The 21,564-nt window shown below is 55.8% G+C and overlaps 1 long non-coding RNA gene across 4 annotated transcripts; it reads left to right on the forward strand.

Annotated features, from left to right (window-relative positions):
• The first annotated feature begins 1,926 nt into the window (after positions 1-1,926).
• Positions 1,927-9,089, forward strand: LOC129513309 (uncharacterized). Of its 4 annotated transcripts, none has more exons than XR_008665223.1 (4): positions 1,927-4,488; positions 5,745-5,840; positions 7,592-7,744; positions 7,897-9,089. It is a non-coding gene; the product is annotated as an uncharacterized LOC129513309 (long non-coding RNA). The 4 variants fall into 4 exon arrangements; XR_008665222.1 differs by having other exon boundaries at positions 7,982-9,089; XR_008665221.1 differs by having other exon boundaries at positions 1,927-4,106; positions 4,336-4,488; positions 7,592-9,089.
• Positions 9,090-21,564: the final 12,475 nt, after the last annotated feature.

Here is a 21,564-nt window from a genome sequence, read left to right on the forward strand (position 1 = left end):
GCCCCTCCCCACTCCTCCCCCACCCTCTCCCCTGCCTTCCCTTCCCCACCCCTCCCCCCGACCCCGCCTCCCCTCCCTCTCCCGCACCCCACCTCCCCCCACCTTCCCCACCGCCTCGCCTCCCCTCCCCCGCTACCCCCCCCCCCCCCCCCCCCGAGCCGCTCACGTCCTCCAGCATGGACCGTGGCAGCAGAGTCCAAGCCTCCTGTCCGCCCCCCGCCCCCCCGGGGGCTGGGAGATCCTGGGAGGCCCAAGGCGGGGGTTTGCACCGCGACAGCGCGCCTGCACGGATCCGGGATCCGGGGTGCGGTTGCCTGTGGGCGGACCGTGCGAGGCGAGCGGAAGGAGAGCGCCCGAGGTTGGCCGCAGCGCCCCTTCCTCGGGGAGTCCTGGCCTGGGCCAGAGCCGCTGGCGCCGCAGGGCTTCCCGGGCCGGCACCTCCGGCCAAGCCTGGCCGCCCTTCGCTCTTGGTGCACACGCGGAGAAGCGGAGCACGAGGGGGCGGGGGGGGGGTCGGGGGCAGCGCCCAGCCGAAGACCGCCAGCCCCGCGCTCCGATGAGCCGGATGAGCCGGGGGCCATTGCTCTCCTCGCGGGACCCGCCGCGGCCCCCCTCGTGCGTCGTCCCCGGGCCCAAGTGCAAGGGAAAGACCTGGGGGTCTGTGAAAACAGTGCACGGAGGTGGAGGGGCGCGGGTGGAGTCGGCGGCACCTGCCCCACGCGCAACTCCCACGACCTCTGCGTCCTTCCAGGCGAACGGGAGGCAGAGGCACCTGCGAGCGGGGACCGAGCACCCAGAGGGAAGCATCACCCGCCTGAGCTTGAGTCCGGATCCTGCGCTTACTACCTGTGGGGACCCCGAGCAGGTAACTGGCCTCTGGGGCCCCGTCTGCTCATCTGTAACGGTCCTGCCTGCCCCACGGAGCTGTTTTAAGGTGTAGGCGAGCGAGTCGAACGAGTGTGACGGTGGCACCAGGCGCACAGCAAGAGCTCGGTCAGCGGCCGTTACGGTGACGACAGGGTGATGAAGGCCAGCGGCCGAGGTCGCAGCGGCCCTCCTGCTCCTCCGGTGGGTACGGAGCCTTTCCCCGACTCCCGGCTGCCCTGCCCGAGGTCTCCAAGGAGGGGAAGAGAGCGGTGGAGGAGGTTCCTGCAAGCGACAGACACCCGCTCTGCCCAGGCTGTCGGCGAGGGCGCAGCGCGTGGCAGGCGATGCGGGGCAGGGTGACTCTCCGGGTGCCCCGGCAGGAAGGAAGCCGCATCTCGGCCCCATCTGGGCTGCAGCACTGGCCCGAGCCCCTGCATGTGTGTGGCTCTCGCCGTGGCTTCAGCCTCTCCGAGCTCAGTTTCTCGTTACACATGGAGCTAAGGACACCGGTTCTGTCCTTACGAAGTTCACAGAAGGTAGGAGAAGTTCAGAGCACTAGGGCCTGTGGAGGCCGCTCGGGGAACGTTACTTCCCTGCCTTGCTTGGCTCTCTGGGCTTCCTCCTTCCCCCACCTCCATCTCTCCTCCCTTCCCCTGCAGGGAGCAGGTGACAGCCGGCAGGGCCTCTGGTCCAGCATCGCTAAACCGGACCATTTTCAACCAAAGGGACCAGGTCCCCAAAGAAAACCCTAAGAGCAAAGGTGGCGGTGTGGAGTGGGTGACTGGAGCCATGTCCCCTGCCCCCCCCTACCCCCCCGACATAAATCTCTGGGAAAGCCATTAGCAGGCCCTGCAGCCCAGAGACAAATTACGAGGCAGAGGATCAATGTTATTTTTTCCACAAGCTGAATTCATAACGGTTTATGGCAAAATCGATGCAAATCTTCATGAATAAAGTGAAGGCAGGTGCATGTTGGAGAATAATGAAGGGGTTCGAGGGGGGAACCTCAGCCAATCGGCACTGGGGGTGGGGGGTTCCCAGGAGGAAGTCAGTGGCCTGGCTGCCCTGGGGTTCAGTCCTGTGTGGTGCCAGGGGCCCCTCCCAGACTGGCCAAAGGCAGCCTGCACACCCCAGGAGGAGGGGACCCGAGGGTGGGCGGGCAGTTCAGAAGAGATGGTACTTTCTGAGAACTTTGAGCTTCATGCTTTGTGTTCTTACTCGATTCTCACAACCAGGCCAGAGACTGATGCCATCATAACCCTCACAGTTCTGAAAACTGAGGCTCAGGGGAGGTGAGGCAACCTGGTGTCACCTGATTAACAACTGGCAGTGCTTTACTTTTCAAACAAGAATGGCCTGTCTGTCCTTTGCTTTCCTGTCTCTGGCCTCTGCATAGGCTACGGCCTCGGTCTCGAGGGCCCGGCTCCTCTTACCTCCACCTGAGAAGGAGACACTCATCAGCACTCACCACCTGGTTACAGGGCTGCTGGGAAGGCTGGTGGTGTCTGCGTGTTCAGCTGGCATCATCATGCCCTCCTGGTGGCATTTGTCCAGTGTGGACCCTCTTTCTAGGGAGGGCTTGTCCTCTCTCCTTACGAGGCTGTGAGCTACTCTGGGATTGGACCATATCCCATCTGACTCTGTCAATCCATGCACCTGCGTGCTGGCACTGACCTTCGTCCTTCTATCCACCCAACTGTGCTCAGCCATCCGTTTGTCCACCCATCCACCCGTTGTCCGTCCATCCCATCCATCCATCCTCCAACCTTACGTCTCTCTTTCCATGTTTTAGTATCTAACGGGTGCACACTTTCAGTTTAGCAAGATGAAAAGAGCTCTGGAGACGGACAGCAATGATGGTAGCACAACAGTGTGACTGTATTTCATGCCACCGAACTACACTCATAAAAATGGTTACAGTGACACATTTCATGTCATGTATATTTTGCCACAATTAAAAATAAGTTGATTAACTTAGAAAACTATCTGGGGAGGCTGCCGTCATATCCTTTCTGCAGTACACCACGCCCTCCCCACCTGCTCCAAACCAAAATCTTGGTGGAGCTCTACCTGGAGTCCTGCCTCCCCCCAACCTCACCAGCAGGTGACTCCAGCCCTCTCCAGCTCTCCCGCCTCCGGATTCGCCAGGTGCTCACACTCACTATTCACAAGATCATGATGACAACGCCAGCCACCACACAGTGAGAGTGTCCTTTGGTTCAGTGTTCTCTAACTGCTTTGTGTGGACTGCTGCATGCACCCCCCCCCCCCATGTGAGCTACGTACTGCCATTTATCTCATTCTAAAGCTGAGGAAGCTGAGGCCCGGGCAAGTTCAGTGACTTGCCTGAGCTCCCTCAGCTAGTAGGGTAAAGGGGCAGGACTCTGGCCCAGCACTGATGACAGGTGTCCTTAAAGCTACTAGGTGCTGCTCCCCACAAATCACATCTACTTATTTACCGTCCCCCCCCCACCTCCACCAGGCTTTGGGCTCAAGGTGGGGGCTCTGTATTCATGCTCACATTACCTGCTCCTGACCCAGCATGGATGCCAAGGTGGGGCTTTGTAACTCAGCGCCAGGGCCTGAGTGAGGGGCGGTCCCCTCCAGGGCAAAATTGCAGGGGGTATCAAAAATCTCAATGTAAGGGAAAAAAAAAAGTCAGTGTAAGGGAAATTCTATTTTAATGCAATCTTTTAAGATACCAAATTTAATGCAAAAAAAAAAAAACCTATGATGAGCAAAATATCAAAATTTTAAATAAAGGTAAGATCTAATCCTGCAGGATCCTGCCTCACCTGCTTACCTTAATCCCAATGCTTTTTTCCTAACTGCCTGGGGTGCCCAGTTAAGATGGAACTGTGGCCGGGCATGTTTTGGGGAAATCACTGACCCCGTTTGTTCTAATGAGTAGTCCTTCCCTTCTGCTGTGAACCGTGTGGCGGGAACCACGTGCAGTGAGGCAGTGGAGCAAGGACCCTGAAGTCAGTCTTGGCTTGGCAGCCTATTTCCGGGCCTCCGTAGCTGTGTGACCTCGGGCAAATCGCTTAACCTTTCTGTGCCTCAATTTCCTCCCCCGTAAATGGTGTGTCTAATGGTACCAACTTTGTAGTGCAGCCCCGAAAATTAAATGAGATAAAGCGTGTGAAGAGCTCAACACAGCCACTGACCCTTAGCTAACGACAAAGGGCAGGCTCTGGTGAAAATGATCCAACCGATTCCTCCACGCAGGAAAAGGAAAAGTAAGTGTAACGTGAATCTGTGTCAGCAGGCATCAGAAAGCCATCAGCTTTTGTTTTTCCTTTTCCTTTTTCCCCATTGACATCCCCTGACCACGCGGGGAGCTGGCAGGTGCAGGGGCCAGCGGAGACGCACGGCCAGGCTGCAGGGGGGACAGACGGGCAGACGGGAAAGCGGCGCCCAGCTGCCTCCCTGCCTCGGCCTTGCGTGTTTCTACTATGACTTCGGCAGGAGGCGATCCCGGTCCTCCAGAGGCCTGCTCCGTCCACGTTGCTGTGCCCTGGGTGGAGAAGTGCTGGGGAGAACGAACTGTTTGAGCCCTCCGTGCTGCCAGGAGCGCACAAGAGTGAGATGGTGGTGGCCGGTGGGCAGCACACCTGGAAGGTGGGTCAGATGTGTCAAGCACAGTGGTGACTTGGGGACACGTGAGGCCTCTGGTCATGGGGAGCAGCAGGGAGACGGCCAGCGCCATCCCCCAGGGTCTCTGGGAACCACAGGTGGCTCTTGTCTCCACCTCCCAGCCAAGATCTCGAGGGAGACTCACTGCCCTTGGAAGGCAGCTTCTGGCCAGGGATTTTCTGTCCAGGAAGCCACAGGCAGGATGTCTCCCTGAGGAGTCCCAAGGGGACAGAACCCAGGCCCGCGGTGGCAGAAGGCTAGGGGAAGACCTTGCCGGATGGTCCCCGGGTTGGTTAGGGAGGGGCTGGCCACCGGGCCCTCTCATTCCCGTGCCAATCCTCCAAAGAATCTTGGGAGGAAGAGAAGTAGCAATGACTTTCTTCATAATACAGATGGGGAAACTGAGGCTTGAGAAGGTTGAGGGAGTCTGTGAAGCCACCCAGTAACATTGGACTATGCTGGGATGGGCCACATGGCTTTTGGAGGGTCCTGCGCATGATGGCACAGCTCTGCCTTCCAGAGCCCTCGCCCTGCCCCTCTCCTCTGGATCAGGGGGACGCGGGGTGTGGGGAGCGGAGGAAGTGTCCATCACGCAGACACGTGGCCGGGAGGGAACAAGGATCGAGCTCGCTTCTTCACAGCAGCCTGAAAATCGTCCTCATTTGCAGTGACTCCTGGTGATCCCAGGGCCTAGAAGGGACCCTGTTCCAGTTGGGAACACCAAGGCCGGGGACGGGAGGCAGCCTTCCAGCGAGAGGGGGTGGTTTCCTAGCAGAGCCAAGGCTGTTACTCAGAATCCCCTGACCCCTGCGATCAATCCCTGGGCTCCCCTTGACGTGGCCTCCCTGGGGGAGGCCAGACCCCCCACTAGCCCACCCCCTGACCATAGGCAGCTTCCACTTGCTCTGAGCTCTGGTTTCCTCACGAGTTCCTGTCCCGAATGACTCAGAGCAGTTGGGAATCCGGATAATAGGTATAAACGTAAGGCTACAGAGAGCTGACGCCTCCTGAGTTCCCACCATGTGCACCAGGCCCTGGGCCGAGCACTTGGCCTACGGGGCCCCAGGGACTGCAAGCACAACCACCTCTTCTCCCTGGACTAGCTCCTGACCCCGCTGTCCTTGCCCCTGCCCTAATCCCTTCATCCGGCCAACACCCAGTCCAGACCACCGTCTCCACTAGATGTCACCTCCTCCAGGAAGCTCGCTCTGATGACCAGTGGCCCATCTTTGTGTTCCCAGGGCCGCCTGTGCATCCCGGCCTAGCGGTGGCCACAGAACGTGTTGCCCGTTTTAACGTCTGTGCACTAAACCGTCAGATGTGAGCGCGTAGACGAGGTTTGTGTCTTTCTTGTTCACGGTGGCACCTCAGTGCCCCTCAAGGCATCTGATGCATAGTATGAATGTGACGTACATCTGGTAGATTTTACTGAGGACTGTAGATAGGGGAAAACCCGCAAACTATAAAGGGCTCTTTTTACTCCAAGGGGGTGGAGGCGAGATGAGGCGTTGCAGTCCCACAGCCCACCTACGGAGGGCGAGACAGAGCCCGAGGGATGCCCTAGGGGCCAGGGCAGTTCAGACAAAGGTGGGGTGGAGATGCGGTGGTGTTTGGGGACAAGCAGGTCTCTGGCCCTTGCATCACACCACATGGTGATGTCATAGAGCCTCCCTCAAAGATTCCTGAGACCCACATGAGTTAATTCCAGCAAAGGAATAATTTCCCAGAGAATTTAGCTCCTGGCTCAGGAGCCCTGCCCGGCCTGTGGTCAGGGGTTGATCAATCGCAGCTAGACCCTATTTATTATTTTGGCCGCATTTTCTGCCTCTGTCCTTTCCTGTTGCCCAATTAGACTTAATTAGATATTGATAGGAGTTGCAGGTGGAGTGAGCATCTGTGGTCCCAGACTGGAAGGTGGGGGGAGGCTGCAGAAAAGAGACCAGAGGAAGGGGACAGCCAGTGTGTCGGGACCCAAGTTGCTGGCATCCCCAGGGATACTTCCAAAGCTCGGACTTTCATCCACTTCTCCCCCCCCGCCCCCCCACCCGTCGCTCTCTGCTCTCGGCCCCCTCCCCCTCCTCTCTGCTCTTGCAGAGCCGTAGCCAGTCCATGCCTGCACTGGCTGCTCCTCTCTGCAGCCACGTTGCTTCCTTTCTCCAAATCCCGGGTATTTTAATGCAGGTCCTTCCTGGAATAGGGCGGGAGACTTTGGAGTACTGTTCAGCAGACATTCTCTCCCCTTCCTTCTTCCCACTGTCCTAGAACATCCCATCTACCCATGTGGAGCTTGACCATGTGGCTTTGACCATGTGGCTTGCTTTGACCATGTGGCTTGCTTTGACCGAGGCAAAGTTGGCAGGTGTGACCTGAGCAGAGGCCCTAAATATGCATGCATCAGTGGCTGTATTTCTTGTGTTCCTCTGACCTGACACGAGCAAGAGATGCTCAGGGTGGCCGTTGCCCCATCAGGGTGGGCTCCAGAATGACCACCCAGGAGGCAGATCTGAGCCCATCATGTAGCCAGAATGCAGTAGCCCTGCCGGGTCCAGCCTAGACCAGCCAAACCACAGCTCAGCCGGCCCCCGGGAGCATGAGAATAAATGCCACGATTGTAAGTCAGCGAGAGCCTGTGCTGTTTGTTATGCAACATGATCCCTGTCAGAGCCTGTCTAGTACAGAGGGTGGGTGGGGGCTCAGTGAATGACACAGCAAAACAGATTATTCTAGACTATGAGACAGGAGACCTGGGCTCTCATCCAAAAGCTTCTAACTCCCTCTGTGGCTTTGGAGAAGAAGGAATGAAGGTAATACTGTTTGATCATCTTTTTTTGTTTGTTTGATCATCTTCTGTGGGCCAGGCACCATGCTAAGAACTTTCCATATGTCACTCTATTTTATCACCACCATTTCTATCTTATTTTGGCCCTAATCTGTGCCAGGCATTGTGTTAAGTGTTTATCATGCTAATTAAGATTGTGCTAAAAATAGTACCAATGCATAAATGATTAATAACTTAAAAAAAAACCCAGCCATTTGTTGAATGCATAACATGTGACAAGCTTACATCAGGTTATTTATTTTTTTTAAGATTTTATTTTTGATGAGAGAGAGAGAGAGAGAGAAGCAGACTCCACAGTGAGGAGGGAACCTGACACCCGGCTGATCCCAGGACCCCGGGATCATGACCTGAGCAGAGGGCAGACACCTAACCGACTGAGCCACCCAGGCGCCCTTCCATCAGGTTAATTAAATGTGCCGGTTCGACTTACCCTCAGTACAGCAACAGAGAATGACCTGGCCTGACACGTCCGTCATGCTGAGTGAGGGGTCCCTGGGGAGCCCGGCTCTGATGGCCTGGCACTGAATGAAGCTCGGATTTGTTTTGTCCCAAAGCACCTGTGTTACTTTCCTGTGGCTGCTGTAGCCAAGTTACTGCAACCTGGGTGGCTGAAAACCACAGACGTTCATTTCCTCCTAGTTCTGGAAGCCAGAAGTCCAAAATCAAGACGTGGGCGAGAGCACGCTCCTTCCAGAGGCTCCGGGGGAGATCCCATCCTTGCCTCCTCCAGCTCCGGTGCAGCCAGCGCTCCAGCCTCTGCTCCCGGCCTCACGGCAACTTCTCTTGGTCTCAATCTCCCTCAGCTTTTCTCTGAAGGACACCTGTCACTGGGTTTAGGGCCCACCCGGGCCCTCTAGATTATCTCCTCATTTTCAGACCCTTTAATGTAATCTGGTCTGCAAGACCCTTTTTCCAAGTAAGGTTATATCACAGGTTTGGGGGATTTGATGTGGATAACTTTCAGTCTATTATCTGTCCTTGAACATGGACCCATCCTGTCCTTCCACAGCTATTATTAATATTTCATCTTCACGGTGACCCTTCAAGGAGTACATTTTACCCCCTGGGGCACTGAGGGTCAGAGAGGTTGTGTTAACTCTCTGGGAAGAGTCAGCACCGCCAAGGTCCAGATTTGGTCTCTGGCTTTAAAGCTCTTGCTCTCACCCTTAAACTTGCTCCATGAACCCCCCCCCACCCACCCACCCATCTGGGCTCAGAGATGCCCGTACTCTGAGGCGCAGTTGGTGGCCAGCGGGCATCCTATCTGGGTGACATGAGTCGTCAGCAGGCTTTTCAGGGGAATAACTGGGGATGCTGGGCAGAGCAAGCCTCAGGATCAGCAGCCGCCTCTGGGGGCGGAGGGGAGAGCAGGCCACCTCGTCCCGGGGACTTTGCCATGAGAGTCAGGCGCAGGCCAAGCACAGCCTTTCAATCAAGGTGATGCAGGTGAGCCCCTCCTCCCCTCCCCCAGCCACCTGCTTCCCCAGGGCTACTTCCAAAGCTTCCCCTCCCCCCAGCTCTCAGGTAGGAAAATATGTGCCAGCATGCTGCGGGGTGGGAGGGGAAGGATGACAGGAAGGGGCTTGTCTGGCCCTGGTCAGTGTTTGAGGGGGTGGATGGCACCGGTTCCGGGGCACAGGCGTGAGCCCCACCCTCCACCCTTTGTAGTAAAAGTTCCACCAAACACCACAGAGATGAATGGGAGCCACTGGGTATTACATCATTTAATAATCTGAATAAAATTCGTTTCCCCTCCTTTTGTAATTGTTTTATTGAATCATAATTTACACGCAAGAAGCTGCACATCCTTAAAGTGATCCACTGGATGTATTTTGATGTGTGGATGCATCTGTAAAGCCGCCGCCACAATCAACATAATGAATATATACATCACTCTCCAGAAGTTTCCTTGTGCCCCTTCATAATTAATTTCCCCCTCCTCGCTCTCCTTGCCTTTTCCAGGCAATCACTGATCTGCTTTTCTGCCACCATGGATTAGTTTGCATTTTCTAGCATATATATTAGACAAACGGAACCGTCCGGTATGCGCTACGTCTCGTGTGGCTTCTCTCCCTCAGCTGATCGTTTCACAGGTGGACCACCTTGGGTCGCGTATCAGCACTCCCTGCTTTGCACGGACGGCTCCTGGTCCGTCTTGTGGCTGTTCTGCAGGACGTTTACCCATTCACCTGTTGATGGACCTTGGATCTTTTCTGGTTTTTGACAGTTGGCGAGCCGAGCTGCTGTGCACACGTGTGTAAAACGCCCGAGTACGGATGCTTGCTCTCTTTGCTCTTGGAGTGGCTGGATCATGTGGTGCGTGCATGTTTAATTTAAGAAACCGCCAACCCCGTCTGCCGCGCGTGCACCGATTCACGTTCCCACCGGCTGTGTGCATGATTTCCCATCGCCCCACATCTTCGCAGTGCCCAGTGTGGCCCGCCTCCTGCTCTGCCGTGCTAACAAGTCCGTTGGCCTCTCTGCGGCCTTAATTGGCACGCCCTGTGTCTAATAATGTTGAGCGTCTTCCTGTGTGCTCATTTGCCATCCCTACATCTTCTTCGGTGAGATGTCTGCTCAAATCCTTTGCCCCTTTTTAATTGGGTTGTTTATTTTCTTCCCGCCGCGTTTTGAGAATTCTTCATATATTCCAGATACGTCTTTTAGCAGATGTACGATCTGTGGATGTTTTTTTCTCAGCCTTTGTCTTGCCTTTTCATCCCCGTAATGGTACCTCTCAAAGAACATGAGTCTGCCATTCTGATGAAGTCCAATTTTTCAATTTGTTCTTTAACAGACTATGTTATTGATGTTGTTAGGAAATCTTTGCCGGACCTGGAGTCTGGAAAATCTTCAACAGCAGTTACAGGGCCTGCCATGTGTGCCTCTTGTTTCTCTGGGGACCAAACTCTTTCACTGGCTGGTGGCCCATGTCTTAAAAACCATTGTTTAGTATATTTGGTCTGGTTTATGCTGTGGTTTTGTGCAGGCAGGTAAACCCGATCGCTGCCATCCCATCTTGACCTGAAATCCTGATAAACTTGGAAGGCAGGCATGATTTTGCTTGCGCTGTCACCCATTTCTTAGCTCGAGAGGCACAGTGACTCACCCAGGGCCCTCCAGCACATACGTGGCAGTGCCAGGATAGAAGCCCAGGGTTGCTTGACTCCAAAGCCCCGGCCTACAGACCTGGTGCTCGGACTTCCAGGGTTGGTTCAAGTTCCACTTGCTGCTGGAAATTCCAGGCTCGAGAATGCATCTAGGGTGTGGGGTTGGCCAGGCAGGAGACTCTCCATTGGTGTGGCTGGCTTGGCACCCTGACTTTATTTATTTATTTATTTATTTATTTATTTATTTATTTATTTGTTTATTTATTTATTCACCGTGACTTTAGAGCAAAAGTAACCTCTCTGACCTTCATCCATCTCATCTGTCTACCAGAACTGTTCGTTTTAACTTGACTTGCTCTGTAAGGTGCAGTAAGATGCAATCACAGAACCAAAGGCTTTCCATGACCACGTAGGTTATAGAGCCCAACCTCCCGCCCAATGCTACTTCAACTTCAGGATCAGAAATCTAAAAAGCCCAGGGCACCACTTACCCTTCCTGTGTCCATTGTGGACATCACGAATCAATAAGGGGACTCTTTCCTGCTGAGTTAGACTTTACCTCCAAGTCCAATCTTTGAATCTAGTCTGCAAGGTGCCTACCACCAGTTGACCGGATTGGCACATGAAATGATGAAGCCCATTTGCACCCCAGCTCCCGAGCACTCCGATCTTGTGGCCCTCCAGCTTTGCATGCACACCTCATTTGACCAAGCCTCCACCACCTCCAAAGGTAGCCCGTCCCATTATCACCGAGCTGTAATGTCTGAAACTCTCCTGCATGTGACAAATAAGCCCACTGTCAACTCAGCATTATTCCTTTGGTTAAGTTGTGCCTGCTGAGGACTCAGAGACCAGACATCACACCTTCTAGAAAAACTGGAGTCCTTCAGATACATCGTGAGCATGATGGCCACATCCCCTCTTGGCCTGGGGAAGTATTTCCAATTCCCTGCATGTGACCACAATCCTTTACAGCCCCGCTTTCCCTTTGTTCTCAGACACTCTACCCTAAAATGTAAATCGGAATTTGAAAAATACCCAAGGTACGATCTGATGAGAGCGCAGAAGAGGGAAAAACACTTAGAGCTCGGTCTCAACGTTTGGCTTTTATTAACACAGCCGAAGACCTTAATAGCTTTTCAGGCAATGCTCTCCTATTTTGTTCATGCAAGAAAACGTGAGCTCGTATTTATGTGAATGGAAGTGAGGTCAGACGTGCTCGTTCGGATAGCTGTGTGAGTTCATGAACCCGATGCAGCGCCTGACACCCTCCCCCTGTCACATTTCGTCAGAGAGGCCCGTGGCTGTTTGCAAAGGACCTTTGTTTCCGGGCCAGCCTGGTATTGATCGTAGTAACAATATTGGCTAACACGGACATGGCACTTAGCGCAAACCCAACATGTTCTAAGCATGTTACGTGTTTTAACTGACTTAATCCTCACCACAGCCCTGTGAGGTTGATACTCTTTGGTTCCCAGTTTACAGAGGAGGAAATGGACCCAGAGGAGGTTACATAAGCTAGTAAGGGGAGGAGCTGGGATTTGAACCCAGCTCTGAAGTCTCTGCCCCCGGTCACTACATTACACTGCCCTGTAGGGCCTGAAGGATCATATAAATGCCTTCTCTAGGCTATTCATGCTCTGCATGCAGTTCTCAGGAAAAGCTTCCTGGAAGTGGCAAGAGAAAGTGAGACGTAAAAGGCTGGCCTCCCAGCTGGTCCAGGCCAGTTTCGCCTTGTCCCCCCTGGACAAGAAACCTCAGTGGGGCAGAGAGAGGAAGAGAATGTCACTCTCTGGTCATATCAATTCTCTACTCAAGTTTCTCTTACACTGCAGGCTGCAAACAGGTGAGCGCAGGTCAAAACCCAAATGTGATTTCCCCCAGAGCCCAGCCAGCCCCTCGCCGGCACCTGGAGGACTGTGGCCTTTGATTCTTAAACCAGAGCTCCATGCCTAGGTGAGTCACAGGGCTCAGGGCGCAAAGGGACAGCCCAGTTTGAGATGAGGACTCAGGTTCTCTGCCAGCAAAGTCACCAGCTCACTCCCTCCTAAGGAGCCCTGGGGCAGGACAGTGAGTCCATCGATGCTGCATCTCACCCTCAATGACGTTGTTTCTGCTCCAGGCACATGACCCCAGTGGTCTAGTGAGAGGGAGGCCTGGGCCTGTGATAGAAACTGTTCCTTTTTAAGGACTTGAACCCAAGAGGAGGCAAACCTTGAGCCTTCGTGAGAAGAATCTGCTTGTCTGTAGGAAACGCAAGAGGGGTGAGCAGAGCCCAGAGGCCACGCCGAGCCCCCAATCCAGCCACGCTGGACCGCCCAGCTGTCCCAGCCTGTCGACCTCCAGGTTTCTGAAGCTGGGTGGGCTGGCTTTTCTGCTGCCGGCCGTCCGAAGAGCCAGCCCCAGGCCCTCTCTGGCTGGTATGTGGTGGCCCAGGGCCAGGGACCATGAGAGGATTCGCCACCACCGTGAAATGTGAGCCCCAACAACATGTCAGACATGTTGGGGTCCAGCGACAAATCAGACCTAGTCCTTGTCCCTGAGGAACTCACGGCCAGTTGGCAATTTGCTGCCACACATGCAGTTAATGTCTGCAATGTGAGCACATCACAGACACCCAAGGTGCCCGGGGAGGGTGGCAGGGGACAGAGCGGGGAGCCCCCCACCCCTGAGTGCCGGGGGGACCATGAAGGGGATCCCCAGAGAGGCCAGCGTATAAGGGAGTTCGGCTCCTGCCTCAGTTCTGTGCTCGAATCTTGGCTCGACCCCTTGCCCCCGGCTCCGTGACATCGGGCACTTTACTTCATGTCCGTGCCTCAGTTTCTTCATTGGTAAGCGGGCAGCTACGTCTGGGTTTGCCGAGGATTACACGCGACGATCTAGGTGCGGTGACAGCAGTGACTGGCCTCGAGCAAGCGTACTGTAAACCTTCCCTTCCTACCATCGCTCTTCTGGTTTCAGCTGAGGGCAGGAGCCCCGCAGGTGCAGGAGAATGGACACCGAGGGACACACACTCGTACGGGGCAGGGGTGCGGGATCGGGTGTGCGGCACGTGAGAAGGGCTTCCGGGTGGGAGGCCAGCGTGCAGAGGCGGGACAAGACAGGGACGGGCCCCAGCAGGCGCCCGGCTCCGCGGCGGCAGGTGGGCTTCGGGCCGAGGGGGGGACCGGAGCTGAGCGTCTGGGGCGGGGTGGGACGGTGAAGACCCAGGGTGGTGCTGCAGACAACATGCCACGGGGGGCGGGAGGAGGGGCTGCATCCACATCCCCCAGAAGCCGCTTGCTGATTTGATCAACTCAGTGAAGTTACCTGTCCACCCAGTAGGAAAGAAGCCCCGTCGCGGGCCGGCAGTTTGGAGGAAGCCGGCGTGTGCCCCGCGTGGGGAGTGTGAGCTCCCCTGTGCGGTTGTAGAAGCATCTGGGTGAGGTCACCGAGCACCGGGCACACGGGCCCGGGAGCCCAGCCTCCGGGGAATGACAACACAGCACCGGACGGCGTTGCATTGATTTCTGCTCTTTGTTGCCTGGAACACGGTGGTGTTTCCGTCTGTAAGCTCCGGGACCCCCGGGACCCTGAGTCCTGGTGAGGCCTGCGCCCCTCCCCCGCCGCTCAGTCACCCAAGGGAAGGTCCTTACCTGGCCCGACGTCCAGCACCCCAACTTCCGGGGTGACGGGAGGTTACGTGGGCCGATTTGGACAAAGGTCCACATGGGCGGGGGAGGCCACCCCGCTGGACTCCTGGACTCGCCTAAACCCTTCCCCCACCCCCACGCCCGGTCCCCGTTGGCTCACTCCCCGGATCGCTGACATCCCCAGGGTCTCGTGTGTGCCCGAACCCAGCCTCCTGATGCCTCACACTGCCTCCTCCTCAGTCTGCCTCACACACTTACAAGCGCTCTTGCCACTCGGGCACTGGATTCCCTCCTCGTTCCCGAGGCTAGAAGCCCACAATCAAAGCGTCCGGGGCTGTCGTGTGGTCTCCGAGGCCTGGGATAGAATCCTTCCCTGCCCCTTCCGAGCTTTGGGGTGGCCGTCGGTCCTTGGCGCTCCTTGGCTCCCAGACACCCCACTCCGGTCTCTGCTCTGCTGCCACTTGGCATCTTCTCTGCGTGCCCCACGTCCAATGTCCCTCTTCTTATAAGGACACTAGCCATGCTGGTTGAGGGCTGCCCTAAACGTCCTGGTCCTAATTTGATCACATTTGCAAAGACCCTATTTCCAATGAACGCCATACCCACAAGGACTGGGGGTTAGGACTTCCACATACCTTTTGAGGGGACACCTTACAACCCAGAGCACCTGATATGCACCGGCCGTGACAGGCATGGGAGGACAATGCCTCTCCCAGGGAGACTCCCGCTTCATGCCCACCGCACCCCCACAGGGCAAATGCTGTCCCCAGCTCCTGGACTCACTCAGCTGAAAATTGCCGGGCTCCAGGCTGGCCGGGAACGGCAGTCCTACCTCTGAGCCACACCTGTCTGGTTGCAGCCCCCAGGTGGGCCTCCGCAGCTCGCCAGTAACCGTAAAAAGAACAGTGGGCAGAATAAATCTCACAGTGAAATTAATGTAGCTTGAGAAAAAAAAAGTACATTTACTCATTTCAACTTCTTGTTGCCAGACTCATAAGTGAATAAATCCAAAATAAATGTAACCGGGACAAAGGGAGAAGCCAAGAGAAATGCAATCCCATCACCCTAAATGAAGACAAAGACTCCAAGACAATATTAAATTCCATCCCCAAAGGCTCATTTCATTTCAGACCCAGATTTGCACAAAATCGAGTTTTCCTGCGAGCCAAGCCCCACTCCTGCACAGATCCTCCCCTTCCCCTGCTCCCTCCCCCGGTCCACTCGTCCCCTCCTCCCAGGCTCCCGGGTCTTGACCCTGAAGCTGGAACACTGTCTACTGGAGAGCCAGCTGGGCCACCAACTCCTGGGACACGGTGACTCCCTCAGCTCTGGAGGGACAGCTTCGCGGGACTCTGGGGACCCACAGCATCTGCTTGGGCTTCCAGGAATTCACATCCTTGGTTGCCCCAACCCTCTTGCAGCTCTCGCCTGCAGGGCTCCACAGAGGAGGCTTAGGGCCTGCGAGCTTGGGGGTTGGAGCCTGCAGGGGGGAGGCCCGTTGGTACTGAGTGGCTCTCTAGCGAAGGGTTAGGCCCGGACGCAGGGCTGCGCCCTGTTACTCTGTTTTATGTCATCGTAACAACTGCAGACCTCATGGCCCACATCCCACAGAGCTGGTGTGCCGGCATCCTTGGAGATGGGACACCCAAGAGGATGGGTGCAGGGGATGCAGAGGAAGGAGCTGGCAGGCGTCTGCCCCCAGGGCTGACAGTGACGTCTGTGTCAGAATTGTGCCGGGGTCAGGAACCCTGTTACCTGTACCCTGCTCTTCCCAGGTAGGCCGTGGGCATTGATCATGCGGTTGGGTTGGGGGGCGGGGCAGGCTTACTATTTTTTTTACACGCAACGTGGGGCTTGAACCCTTGACCTCGAGATCAAGAGCCTCATGCTCTCCCAACTGAGCCAGCCAGGCACCCCCAGGTTTACTTCGGACAAAGGCGACAGCTGCCATGACTTGGCACCTACTGTATGCCGACCCCTTTCCACGGGCTCATCCTCTCGTTTCTTCAGAACATCTCATTTGAGTGCCTACTATTTGCTGGGTTCTATTTTAGGGGTGCCGGGGATTTGATCCAGTGTCGTGAGGTTTATATGCTGGAAGCGCGTCATATATTCTATCTCTTTCTATTATGTTCTAGGGGAAGGAGTTATACATATTATATCATATTATTATCAAATACATGTTAATATTACATCAAATCTAATTATATTGGAATTTATTGTATGATATAAAATGTGTATTATGTTTTATTGCATATGCACACGACATCATATGACGTCCCGTATCCTATCGTACTCTTCCTGTTCAATCTTCGGAACAGCCCTGCCAGGGAGGTATCATTATCTCTGTGCTGTCGCCGACAAGACAAGGTTGGAGAGAGGATGATGTGCCAAGCGCCCAGAGCTCGTGAGCCAGCAGGTGGTGGGTGCAGAGAGAGCCTAAGGGAGGAGGGTGGCTTTTGCAGTGGGAGGGGCCTGGATCTGATCCCCAGCCCGGGCACCTCATACTCTGTAAACCTGTTTCCCTGCTGGACCACTGTGAGACTCACCTGGGCTGATGTCGGTGCCCCGCCAAGGGCCATCCTTCACTGTGGCAGTGACCGTGGTCCCCATGCCCAGGCCACAGGGCAACTCAGGTGGTAGGACCCAGGCATCTGCTCCCTTGTGCTACAGCAGCTGATGTTGTCCCCTGGGGTGAGAACCCGGCGAAAATCAAAAAGCGTCGCCCCCCCACACTTGCACTCAAACCCCAAGGTCAGGCAGGCAGCCCCTCCAGCTCCTTGGCTGTCACTTGCCACCCGAAGAGCAGCAGGTGTCAAGGTTAAGAGGACAGACTCGGGGCTCAGGCTGCTGGGTTCCAGCCCTGGCTCAGCCACCCCCTCCCCGTGCCTGCGAACCAGGGCAAGTCACATGGCTTCGCCGCGCCCCAGTTTCTCTCTCTGTCATGGGATTTTCCCTCGTGTGGTTGAAGGACCAGCTACAGGTCCGGGCCCAGGGCAGAGCGCCTCCCCAGGGCGGGTAGCGCAAGGATGCGGGCCTGGCCCACCGGGTGAGAAGCTGGAGCGACCCTGGTCGAGCAGGAGGCACAGTCCCCGCCAGGGAGAACCGCCAGTGAGTTTCGAAAATGAAGCTCCGGGGGATGGTGGCTGTTGTCAAGGAAGTCGGGAGCCAGGCAGACGTTAGTCTGGAAATCGTGGCCCTCTGGCCAGCGCTCTGGGTGCAGAGTCCAGGAAGCCCGCCCTCGACCCTGACCTCTTCCTGCCTCCAAAAGCCCCTACTTGGCTAGAGAACGAAGCAGGTGCTTACGGGCACGGTTCTCACGGCCCCTGTGGGGGAACACGCTAAATCAGACTTGCTTTTTGTTGTTGTTGTTTTTGTAACAACTCAGTGGGTTTTAGTATATTCACGAGGTTGTGAAACCATCACCATAATAAACTTTAGGACATTCCATCTCTCCAAAAAGAAACTATAGCATTCAGTTATCACCCCTGCCCTGCCTCCAGCTCCCCTGCCCCACCCCTGCAGCTCCCCAGTCCTGCCCCCACCCCTGCAGCTCCCCAGCCTGCCCCCCCTGCATCTCCCAGTCCTACCCGCCTCCAGCTCCCCAGCCCTGCCCACTGCTCCCCAGCCCTGCCCCCCCCGCATCTCCCCAGTCCTCCACCCCTGCCTCCCCAGCTCCCCAGCTCCCCAGCCCTGCCCCCACCCCTGCACTCCCCCCCCATCCCGCCCTGCCCCCACCCATGCATCTCCCCAGCCCTGCCCCTGCCCCTCCAGCACCCCAGCCCTGGCAACTACTTATCTGCTTTTGCTTCTGTCCACTTGCCTGTTACAGACATTTCATATGAAGGGAATCATACAATATGTGGCCTCTTGTGACTGGCTCTTCCGGATTTATTTACAGCCTCCTACACGTATAGTTGGGAGGACTCCCCCCGTCCCACCGATCATCTAGCTCAAATCTTTCATGTTTCAGGTGGGAGAGTGAGACCCACAGAGGCGAGGTCCCTTGACCATGGCCAAGGGCAGGATTGGAGCTGGTCACCCCCCTCCTCCTCGCCTGCCTGCCTCTCCCTGCCTCCTCAGGAAGCCTGGGTCAGGAGCAGCTTAAAGGCATGATCCCGGAGAACTAACCAGGCCTGTTTTGGGGGTCGTAAGTAAGCAACCGCATCCATCCATCCATCCATTCGTTCAACAGTAAACATTTGTTGGATACCAGTGTCCTGCCAGGGGCTGGTCCAGGTGATGGAGAGGCAGAGAAGGAGATGGAGAAGCCCAGAGCTTGACTACAGACGACTAATCTGGAAACAGATGTACAGAAGGGGAGCGTCAGGTGCAGCCAATGCTGTGAAAGTCATAGGAGGGAAGGGGGAGAGTGACTGGCCTGGCGGAGGGGTGCCACGTCCTCCTCTCGGGTGGGCAGAGAAGCCTCTGGGAGGAGGGGATGTTTGGTGCAATGGAGTCGGCCTCACAAAGGTCTAAGGGGAAGAGCATTCTAGGAGGAAGGAATGGAGTTTGGGGACCGAGCTTAGAGAGGCAGGGGTGCAGAGGAGGCCCGTGTGGCTGAGTCATCCTATGGGCACAGGGGCAGGAGGTAAGGTCCACATTCCCCTGACCTTCCCAGCACCACTTGCGCTTATTTGTTTATGGTCATGTCTCCTTCGCTGGCCTGGACAGCTGGGCCCAAATCCTAGAGACCTCTTCCTGCCCGGTGCCCAGCCTGGGGCACGGTTGCCCCCACCCCGAGGCACTGGGTCGGCGATGTTTGAACTGGTGTCCTAGCAGAAGCTCCCATTATAGGCCTTTCTGAGAGCAGGTTTGCATAAATGATGGTGGGGTGGGAGGCAGACCCCAAAAGGGTGTCAAGGGAGGGGAAGGGGGGCAGAACCAGGTCACCAAAGATAGGCTTGACCCGTCAGTCCTTGCCTGCTTGCTGCATTTGGGTTTTCGTGTTTGCCCTTGTCTCTCCCGTCATTCTCCTTGAGAATCAAGTTGTTTGGGAAAGAGAAAACCAGTTGCATAACTGTGTCCGTTGGCAGGCACGTTCTAATTTTAAAAAATGTGTCACTCTCCAAACTGCGCGTCCCTTAATCAGGCAATTACTTTATGATGTAGTATAGTTAAGGAGATGGGGAAAAAAAAAAAAAACCACAAACCACCAACCCTTGAAATCCCAAACATTTTCTTGCAGAGAATTAATTTGGTAAATGTTTGACTTGAGCTCGAGAATGTCTTTTGTTTCCATTTCTAAGACAAAAAGGACACACAAAAAAGGTACTAATTTGGTATTAATCAGTCTTCTTCATTAAAAGTAGCTCCCCATACCAAGGGTGTCATGGAAACCGCGAATGTTGAGAGAAGGGCTCTGGGGTCTGGAGGGAGCGGGGTACGGGGCCATCTGCGGGGTGGCCATGGCCCTGGGGGAAACAGGACGGGATGGGATAGGTGGCAGCGCCCACAGGGAGATAGTAACCATCAGGGACTGAGTGCTTCCCTCTTTCCAGCCCGTTGTAAGCCCTTTCAAACAGCCTCCTGTTTCCACCCGGAGCGACCCTGGGATGTAAGTGTGGCTACGCCCGTGCCGCAGCGGAAGGCACTGGGCTTTGCGGGGTAAGAGCCCATTCTCCTGCGAGGCCTCATTCTCCGTGTTTCCTGTGCCCCTCACTTCATCGCAATACCCAGGTCTTTCCGTCCTGCCCCTTGGCCTCCTGGGTCACGGTGAGTCAGTATGTCCCTTGCCCTGCGTGATCGCTGTGTTGTGAAACCCAAGAGACCTCAAAAGCTAGAGATTCCCCTTCTGTACAGGCCCGTGGAGGAAGCATTTGGACCTGGAAAAGCAGAGGGGGTGGGGTCCACTTTCCATAATTTGATTCTATCCCTCGTCCCTCTCTCTCTCTCTCCAAACCCCAGCACCCAGACTCTTTCTCCTCCTCCCCCCTCTCCCCTGACTCTTGATTATGTGGAGCAGCGGAGATAGCCCGTCTGGCCAGGTGTCCCCTCTTTGTTCTTCCTGTTCTCATCCCGTCTGCTGCGGGGCCCCACGCACAGGGCCGGCCATCCCTGGGGTGGGAGGGGTGAGTCTGGGAGCTGAGGCCGCAGAGACAACGTATTCACCGGGAGGAGGGGTGGGTGGGGGGAGTCCGCACCTGTTAAGGCATCCTGTCCCTGTCACAAGATCACATAGGTCTCAGCAGTAACGCTGCCACCCGGAGAGCCAGCAGCACCCTTTATCTGCTAAAGCACAGGTGTGTCTGGAAGCAGGAGGACGGACGTCCGAAAGGCCCGCTGAGACATTCCTGCCAAAGGATGGTTGGCGGCTGGTTCCCGGACAGGGTCACGGGCTCCCTTAGCCCGGGTGGCCCCCAAAGGACCCCAAGGCCTCTGACAAGTAGAAATGGGAAATGCTAGGCAAGTAATTGTCTCGGGTGAGGCCTCAGGCTCTGTGAAGAGAAGCAACCAACTATGGAGCACGGGCTGTCTACAAAGTCCTGGCTTCCCTGCAAGATGCGTATCACGCCCCCCCTCCCCTGCCCATTTTCCAGATGAGGAAACAGAGTCTCAGAGAGGTTATTTCACTCACTCAAGGCCAAACAGCTTGTAAGTGGCGGAGCAAGGAGAGCAAGGCCTCAAACCTGAGTCCTCCCGATGTTACCCCCCGTTCCCTGACCACTACACCCCCTCGCTGTTCCCGCCGTGGGCAGAGTCTGTTTTCCTAGCTGCTGACTTTCCCAGCTGTACAGGCTGACGGTACCTTGATGGGCTCTGACACTGCGGGCAGAGGTGGTGATATGTCTCTTTCGGGCATTTGGAGAGAGCAGACCCCAGGCGGCCTGGGACCCCTCCTTGGTTGGCCATCTTCCTGTCCTGAGAGCATTTGATGATCATGGTAAGAATTTGCAGTAGTCGGGGGCGCCTGGGTGACTCAGCAGTTGAGCGTCTGCCTTCAGCCCAGGGCATGATCCTGGGGTCCCGGGATCGAGTCCTACATCAGGCTCCCTGCATGGAGCCTGCTTCTCCCTCTGCCTGTGTCTCTGCCTCTCTCTCTCTCTCTCTCTGTATCTCTCATGAATAAATAAATAAATCTTAAAAAAAATAATTTGCAGTTAGGCAGTGCAGGAATCTGCGGATTCAGCTGTTCAGGGCAGTATATGCTGTGCCCCTACTGTGTGCCAGGCACCCTGGTGGAGGCTGTCATTGTGAGCACAGGTCATCGGGATCTTGCGGGCATGCAATTTGTGGTCGGGAAAGTTGCATTTGACTGAGCAATTGAAGCCTTGCATCTGCCGGGCTGCAGGACTGTATTTTAAGGAAGAAGGAATTTAATACAGGGGATTGTGTGTTTCTAAAACCACTGGCAGGTCTGAGGAAGCAAGGCCTTGGCTGGGCCTCCAGGAATGACTCTCAGAACAACGTGGGCCTGGCTCGTGAGGGGGGTTGGGACCCCTGATGTCGCCCTGGAGGCCCCGCCGTCTGGGCTTGGAGC

This window comes from Nyctereutes procyonoides, unplaced genomic scaffold, assembly GCF_905146905.1.
Source record: "Nyctereutes procyonoides isolate TBG_1078 unplaced genomic scaffold, NYPRO_anot_genome, whole genome shotgun sequence".
NCBI classification, from domain to species: Eukaryota; Metazoa; Chordata; class Mammalia; order Carnivora; family Canidae; genus Nyctereutes; species Nyctereutes procyonoides.